This window comes from Brassica napus, chromosome C4 (genome assembly GCF_020379485.1).
Source record: "Brassica napus cultivar Da-Ae chromosome C4, Da-Ae, whole genome shotgun sequence".
Taxonomy (NCBI): domain Eukaryota; kingdom Viridiplantae; phylum Streptophyta; class Magnoliopsida; order Brassicales; family Brassicaceae; genus Brassica; species Brassica napus.
In genome coordinates, this window is record NC_063447.1 from 41,323,638 (window position 1) to 41,332,546 (window position 8,909).

The 8,909-nt window shown below is 33.4% G+C and overlaps 1 long non-coding RNA gene across 1 annotated transcript; it reads left to right on the forward strand.

Annotated features, from left to right (window-relative positions):
- The first annotated feature begins 5,251 nt into the window (after positions 1–5,251).
- On the forward strand, positions 5,252–7,353 carry LOC111202169. The gene is made up of 2 exons (XR_002655033.2): positions 5,252–6,854; positions 6,917–7,353. It is a non-coding gene; the product is annotated as an uncharacterized LOC111202169 (long non-coding RNA).
- Positions 7,354–8,909: the final 1,556 nt, after the last annotated feature.

Sequence of the window (8,909 nt, forward strand, 5' to 3'; positions counted from 1 at the left end):
TAAATTTGGATAAATATAATCTGTGTATGTATTAGATACATACGTTGATGTCAAATTAGTATTTAAAGGATTTCTAGCAATCGTGTTAACATATGAATATATGGTTTCAGTTCTTGTAACTTTGAAACGTCAATGCGTTTGTGTTCATAGTCGATTTAAGATTTGATCGTAAATGTCTCGTAACTGTTATCTAAACCTATTACATATATTTATATAATGGAATCACATATAAAAGATATGTATGACTTTTGATTTGGGCCTATTGGTCACGAAAAGAAAATTGAAACTTTCTTTTCTTGCATATCGTATGCATATAAAAAAAAAACCATTATTGAATGAATAATTAATTAATAAGGTAATCGTGTGTTATTGTAATACATAAAGTGATTCTATAATTAATTTGCATGTGCGACAGTGCGAGCTTCTAAACCAATTTTGGTTTGATTGGTTAATATGATTAACCAGGTTCAATAGTATTAATCTTTTGTTTAGAACTAATAAGATTAGATTCTGAAATTAAATATATATTAATTAATAATTTTAATTAGATTAAAATTAATTTAATTATTTATAATCCAATTAGAATACATATAAGATATGTATTAGTTATATTTATATTTTATATAATATATGAAACTTAAATATAAAATTAAATTGGATTAAAATTTATTCTTCAATAAAATTTCAAGTATTTTGATGTCTACCCAATCTATCAACTATCAAGGCTCGTTTCGTTGTATGATGGGCTTGCCAAAGCAAGGTGTCTGCAATTACATGAATGAGGTAGATGGTAACGGTTACCATATGAATATAAGACTGGTTCACTTGACTAAGCTATCAAAACGGTTTTGGGCTTAGAGACATAGGTTGGATAAGACGTAAGATGTCATCTGACAACCAAGAATTATATTGGATATGATTAGCAAAGTGTTGCTTACCTAAATAGCTAGACGTTCGGGCGATGAGCCAAAGCTCACTCGAATTTTAGCGAAATATGGATCTTGGATTATTATATTCATTTGAGGAAAATGTTTTGAATATAATATGAGTTCTCTTAATTGTTGAGATTCCTCTAATTCATGAACATCATATTAAAATTTTCTATTCTTCTATTCCTGAAAAGTTAACTCTTCACAATCTACTTTCATTGCGATATGCCCTTGAGAAGGACATATTGAATGGATAAAATTTCCTCCAATGGTATCGAAACCCGAGAATTGTTCTCAAACAAGAGTGTAAAACTTTAAAGGAAAGAATAAGCCAAGCTGGATTGCGAATCATAGCAAGCTTGATCCTTCTCCTAAGTTTAAACCCTACTTGGAAGATCTGAAAAAGAAAAAGACTTTTGAAACATCGTCTAGGGATAAATATGTTATAGAAGTAAGTGTTACTACTTCTGGTTCTACTTCTTGGGTATTGGATACCGGCTGTGGTGCTCATATTTGTACGAATATGAATGGCCTAAGCAACAGTAGAATTTTGGAGAAAGGACAAGTGGACCTACGCTTGGGAAATGGAGCAAGGGTTGCTGCATTAGCTGTGGGGACATTTCACTTGTCTTTACCTTCAGGCTTGGTTTTAGAACTTAAGAATTGCTACTATGTACCTGCTATAAGTAGGAATATTATTTTCATTCCTTGTTTGGATTTGGAAGGATTTCAGCTTTCGATCAAAAACAAGCGTTGTTCTTTTGATCGTAATGATATCTTTTATGGTAGCGGTCCATCAGAGAATGAAATTTATATTCTAGACCAAAGCGTGCATGTCTATAATATCAGTACCAAAAGTTTCAAGTCTAACGACACGAATTAGACTTTTCTTTGGCATTGTCGTTTGGGCCACATAAGTGAGAAACGCATTCAGAAAAACTTCATAGTGATGGACTTTTGAGCTCATTTGATTATGAATCATATGAAAAATGTGAATCTTGTTTGTTGGGTAAAATAACTTAGGCTCCTTTTACTGGACACGGTGAATGAGCCAAAGACTTGTTGGAACTTATACATACTGATGTATGCAGACCAATGAGTATAAATGCTAAAGGAAACTATCAGTACTTCATTATATTTACTGAGGAGTTCAGTAGATATGGTTATGTTTATCTAATGAAACATAAGTCTGAATCTTTTGAAAAGTTCAAAGAATTTCATAATGAAGTACAAAATCAGCTTGACAAGAAAATAAAAGCTCTTCGATCTGATCAAGGTGGAGAATATTTGAGTCAAGCGTTTAATGATCATCTAAGAGAATGTGGAATTGTTTCACAACTCACTCCTCCAGGAACATCAAAATGGAATGGTGTGTCCCAAAGGAGAAATCGAACTTTATTAGATATGGTTCGGTCTATGATGAGTCATACAAATCTTCCACCATCTTTTTGGAGATACGCTCTAGAAATATTTGCGTTTACGCTAAATAGATGTCCATCAAAATCAGTTGAGAAGGCACCATATGAGATGTGGACTGGAAAGGTTCCAAATCTGTCTTTTCTCAAAATTTGAGGTTCTAATGCTTATGTCAAACGTATGTTTACTGATAAGCTTGGACCTAAATCGGATGAATGCTACTTCATTGGTTGTCCTAAAGAAACCAAAGGTTATTACTTTTACTACCCCACCGAGAACAAAGTGTTTGTTGCTCATAGTGGTGTTTTTCTTGAGAGAGAATTTCTTTCTAAGAAGAACAGTGGGAGTAAAGTACAACTCGAAGAAGTTCAAGAAACACAGGAGATGGTTTCATCATCTTAGGAAGATGATCAATTAGATTTTCGAAGAGTCGTAGAATCTACACCTGTGGAACCTGAAGTGTGTAGGTCCAAAAAGACACGTCACGAACCTGATAGATATGAGGTTTGGGTGACGGATCATCATGATCTATTGATAATAGAGAGTGATGAACCTACTTTGAAGAAGCTATGATGGCCCTGACTCCAATATATTGCTTGAAGCAAGCATCTCGGAGTTGGAATCTTCGTTTTAATGAGGCAATCAAAGAGTTTGATTTCATTAGAAATAAAGAAGAACCTTGCGTTTACAAGAAGACTAGTGGGAGCATAGTTTTTCTTGGTGATGTATATAGATGACATACTTTGAGGTTGTTTCTTAATGAAAGACATAGAAAAAGCTACACATATCCTTGGAATAAGAATCTATAGAGATAGATTAAATAAGACTATTGGATTATGTCAAGATACTTATATCGATAAGGTCATACATAGATTCAAGATGCATGATTCCAAGAAAGGCTTTTTGCCAATGTCTCACGGCATACCTCTTAGCAAGACTCAGTGTCCTTCGACACAGGATGAGCGAGAGCGCATGAGTAAAATCCCATATGCTTCTGCTAAAGGATCTATCATGTATGCCATGATCTGTACTCGTCCAGATGTTGCATGTGCTTTGAGCATGACGAGTCGATATCAATCTGATCCAGGTGAAAGTCACTGGACAACAGTCAAGAATATCCGCAAGTATTTGAGAAATACTAACGATACATTCTTGGTCTATGGAGGAATTTATGAGCTTGTTGTAAGTGGTTACAGCGATGCCAATTTTTCAAAAAATGACAAAGGTGATTTTCGATCACGAGTTGGTTTCATCTTTTGCTTTAATGGAGAGTGGTGGTTTGGAAGAGTTCCAAGCAAAGCACCGTAGTATAGTCTCAATGGATGCAAATGTTGTTGATCCGTTGACCAAGCCTCTTCCATGGCCTAAGTATGAGAGTCATACTGCAGCCATGGGTACTAAGTATCTTAAGATATGATCTTGATTTTAGTGGGAAGCTTTATGTTTATGATATGATGTTCATATTGACATACATTTGATTATGTATTCAAGCTAATGAAATTGTTTCAGATTTATTTGATTATTGGATAATTAAATAAAAGTCTCAAACTAATTTATATCATTCTTATAGGTCATCAAGTACGTGACTTGATCATGAAACCCTTTAAGTGAAAGATGATATAAGTTATTGAGGTCCCTAGTCAAGGTTGTTAACATGGGACATTAATAACCAAGAATGACTAGTATGTGAGGTGATTGATGACTAAGTTTCATAGAGTCATTCAATATGTGGTATTGAAGTCAATCACATGGATATGTGTTAGAGAACACATGATCGGACTGACCCGCTAATGAAAACTCTACAAGATTGTTATATGAGTGTCATAAGAGTTTCTCATTACGATTATAGAGTATAGTCCTTAGACCTGAGTTCGTCATGATTCTCTACTTGTGGATTACTTCACTTTGACCTTGTCAAACGTCAGCCGTAACTGGTGATTATAAAGGCATTGATTAGGTGTTCTATGAAGTTTGTAAGGAACAGGGATGGAACAAGATGGGATTTGTCCCTCCCATATAACGGGAGATAAATATCTTTGGGCCTATCGAAGATTTGATACTGAGAAATGCATGGCCGTGCTCAGACGAGGTGAATGTCAGTCGTTTGTTTTATCAGTATAAATCAGAGTTCGATAAACATGATCTAGCTTAATAAGGATGACACAAGTTCTTGTCTTATGCTGAGATCGAGATATAGAGACAAAAGGATTATGGGAATAGATGATTCCAGTACAAGTGGGAGATTGTTGGGAATGTCCTGAAATCTGTTGAACTAACTCTAGTAGAAGTTGTAACATCAAGGTTCCGACAATCGTATAATATTAGGTGGTTATAATGTTTTGATAGAAACCGCTTATAATCTATGAATTAAGAATTCATTGCTGATATTATATGATCCTATAGTGTCACACACCTAAGCAAACTGTGTCATACACCTAAGCAAACTGAATAGTAAATATGTTGGAAAACATTATATATTTATAATGTATATATATATATATATATATTAATCTAGACGCGAAGTATCTTAATATGATTAAGATAGTTAATAATGGGCTGGCCCATTATTAATCCTAATGAAATTATGTCATGTGAGTAGTTTATATATATATATATATGCGATTTGTTCGATGGAAGAGGTTGAATAATGGCTAGCCGTATTATGTTATCTCCATAAGAGATAAAGAGAAAGATAAAGAGAAGGTGTTCTCATAATTAATTGAAGAAATTTGTTTCTTCATGCGCAAGTAATTAAGTGATCCAACAAAGATGAAAGTGTTCATCGAATCATGAGATACGATCTCAACAACACTAGCATCCCGTATCGATTCAGTTTGTGTGCGTGTGGATACCGATAGAGGCACGACGTTGGAGTGCTTGAAATCTAGATTTGGTTTATTCATCTTTCCGCTGCGAATAACCAGGTATATTCGGAACCCTAAGATCTAGATTTATTTTCAGTATTTGCATGAGATTCTAGGCATATGAATTCATAGGTTGATTTATAAATCGTTATAAACCGGTATGAATTCCAACAGTCGCTAAGGTAAGATTTTTTTTTTTACCGCTAGGGTTAGAGTTTGGTGCTGCACGTTTGATAGCACATTGTTATAGCACGTTTTATTGAACTGTTATCGTAGATGATTTAGAAATTCTCATATTATATAATAGCTTTAGATAAACGCTATAATAGAGTTAAACGCTATGATAGAGTTTCAATAAGAGGGAACCTAAAATTAGTTTTTCCCGCGAAATACTTGATGAAAATCAGTAGACTAATAATTTTCTTTCTCTTAATTCTCATTTTCCCTCCCTCAACTCTCACCTAAAACCCTATCTCTGTGATTCCCTTTCTAAATTTGTTTCATTATAGCTCCACCATGTAATGAATTAAACCTTCAAAAATAATATTAAACTCATTACATAGTATAAACTCCAAATCCTATTCCTTAAACCCCAAATAATCTACTTCATACCCTAAGTTCTATACCACAAATTATAAATTTAAAGACTAAAAGTCTAATGTTTTAATTTTTATCCTCAAATCTCACCCTAAATCTCAACTCCCATACCCCAAACCTTTATATATCATAACACTAAACTTTAATTTATTATAAATTCCAAAACATAAATTTTATATTACAAACTCTAAATACTATATACTCAAACCTAATATCTTCATAAAATTTTGAACCCAATTTTAATACTTAAACTCTAAATCTAATTGTCTTTAACTGCATTCTATATCTTAAATCTAAACCCCGACTACATAACTCAAACTATATATCCTAAATACAAGTTTTAACAATAATATTTTTAAACTTGAATCCAAATCTTAAATATAAAACTGTAAATTTAATAATTTTAAAATTTTAGTTTCAAAATATTTACATAATTCCAAATTCCAAAACAATAATTTTATACCATAAACTCTATTTTATAAACCATAGTTTCATTTCATACACCACAAACATCAATAACAAATTTTAAATTTTAAATTTTAAAATTCAAATCTAAAATTAGTTTTTTCAAATTTTAAATTGTGAAACCTAAATATTTGATTTTTTTTTCAAAATATTTGTTGTACATTTAAATTTACCACTAATACTTTGTGTATTAAAACAAAAAAAATAAAACAGGAAAATAATCACAAAAATCTGATTGGTCAAACAAATCGACCAATAATGTATAAGGGTGAGGATCATGATTTTTTTTAATCACAATTGTTGATTAACCTAAATCTAATGGACAAGAATTCACAAGTTCGCTCTCTCTCCTCCTATCTTGTCGTTTATTCTCTTTCACTCTCTAGGAAACTGTCTCTATCTCTCATCTTCTTCTCCATGTCTCAAACAAAATCTGTCTCAACCACCATCGATCCTCATCTATCTCAACGTCCTCTGCTCATCTCCGGCATGGGGTGGCGTAAAATTACCTCGACGTCGGATATACAGATCTGGACACTCCTCGCTCGTTACCACTCCTTTCGATCCGTCATTCTCATCACCGGTCATCTCTCTCTCTCTGTTTGAATCTCTGCGTGTTTTAAATCTGATCTGTTTTGTTCTTAGAGGAGCTTGATGGAGGAGACCGAAGAAGGCTGACGGCGGAAGAGTCAAAAGAAGGTTGACGGGAAGTGGTGGTCTCGAGAAGTTAAAGCTGGAAGGTCTCGGGAAGTGGAGGCTTTCTTTGTGTATTATGAAACGGGAAGGTCTCCAGAACGGAGACAATGAAGCGCGGAAGCTGCAGCGGTGGAGGTGCTGAAGCCAGCGGGGGAGGTTCCGCAGAGACGACGACTAGAGGAGGCAAGGCTCATGGGTGTTGGAAGAGGGGCAAGGCTATGGAGGAGGTGGCTGGAGTCTATTTTTCTCTTAGGTTTAGGTTTTTTTTGGTTCAGTGTAAACCTTAGTGGTTTGACTTTATTTTTTAATTTCCGGTTTAGTTTTGTAAACCGAAATTTATTTGTAAACCAATTTTAATTTATAAATAAAATTTATTTTATTTTTAATTATAAAGCAATTTCTGTTTTACTTTCAATAATTTTATTTTTAATTTTAATTATTTTTGGTTTATCGTTGAAAGATCTATTATAGCACGAATATATGAATCGTAATCAATTTATAACAAATATGTAGTGTTATAGTTAAGTTAATAACATCATTCAAATATTGTTATCGTATCTGCACATTATGTAGTGTCAAAAAAAAATGCTATCATAGAGAGGACACCTACGATGGTTGCCGATGACATAGCATATGAGAAAACGCTATGAAAGTCCTACTATAGCGTTTTTCGTGAGCTAAGAATGTACATATTTCTTGTAGTGCTGATAATTTGTTGTGAATCAAAACAAAGATGAAATTAATTGTTCTTATTCCGTATACAATGATACATATATATATATGTGCATCAATTTAGAGCTTAGACACTTTCTACGATACGGACTTTTGGGCCTATGATGGACATTCATGCAATTATTCATAACATAAATCAAATTTTATGTTCAACAGTCTGATGATCGTATTGGTCCAACGATCGAAATAAGAAAATTTATGGTGACGACAAAAAATAAGAACCGAATCCACGGTGACCGGTGACGGTACAATTCTTTTGGGATTGGTCATGTTACCCCAATTGTATATAACTAAAATAGTAAGGAAAACGGTAAAAAGGAGTTCTAGAACGATAACTGAGATCTTTAAAGGAGATTCGGTTCGACTGGTGATGGAATAGTTTACTAAGTGAACGAATATTTATCTTTATCTTACCTTAGTGGATAGTAGTCAGTAGTCACACTTTCAATTTTGGTCCCCTTTCACCTTTTGTTTCCCTCTCTCTGTAACATCAATGGAATATGTTCCACAGAAGCTATCTTTATAATCACATGAAATTATCCTTCTTACTGAAATGGATGGTGTGCATATATATTCTACTCTTGATATATCACGACTTCGGTTTTTAGATTCATCAACAACGAATCATCTTTTTCTTACATTATTTCAAAATAGCATAACGAAATTACTTACAAATCATTCTCTTTCAACAGACTTTATTAAATGGAATGTTAAACCGAATTAGATGTACCTTCAACAAAATTTAAAGTCCATTAAACAAGAACAAAGTACAGCAAGATACACATACACACACATATATATATATATATATATATATTTATATATATACACATGTATTCGATGCTATCTTATTTGGCAGGTGCTAACAGGTCATGTAGTTGTAACAAAAAAATCTGACACGTCTTCATATGCGATGTGATAATTATTGTCGTAGATGTAGGGACCCTGATGAGTTGGTAAGTCATGTCATTTTTGAGTGTCCATCGACTCTACATGCATGGTCTTTATCAGCGACACCGTTGAGACCAAACATATTTCTAGTACCAAGTGTTTATGCCAATATGAACTATCTTTTCAGAGAAAGAACAATATTGAGGACCTAGAGCTAGATAGGAACCCATATGGTTGGGTAATTTGGTATTTTTAAAAAGCTCTGAACGATAAACTATTAAAAAGGATAGACGTGGATTCCCTAGAACTGATCAAACGA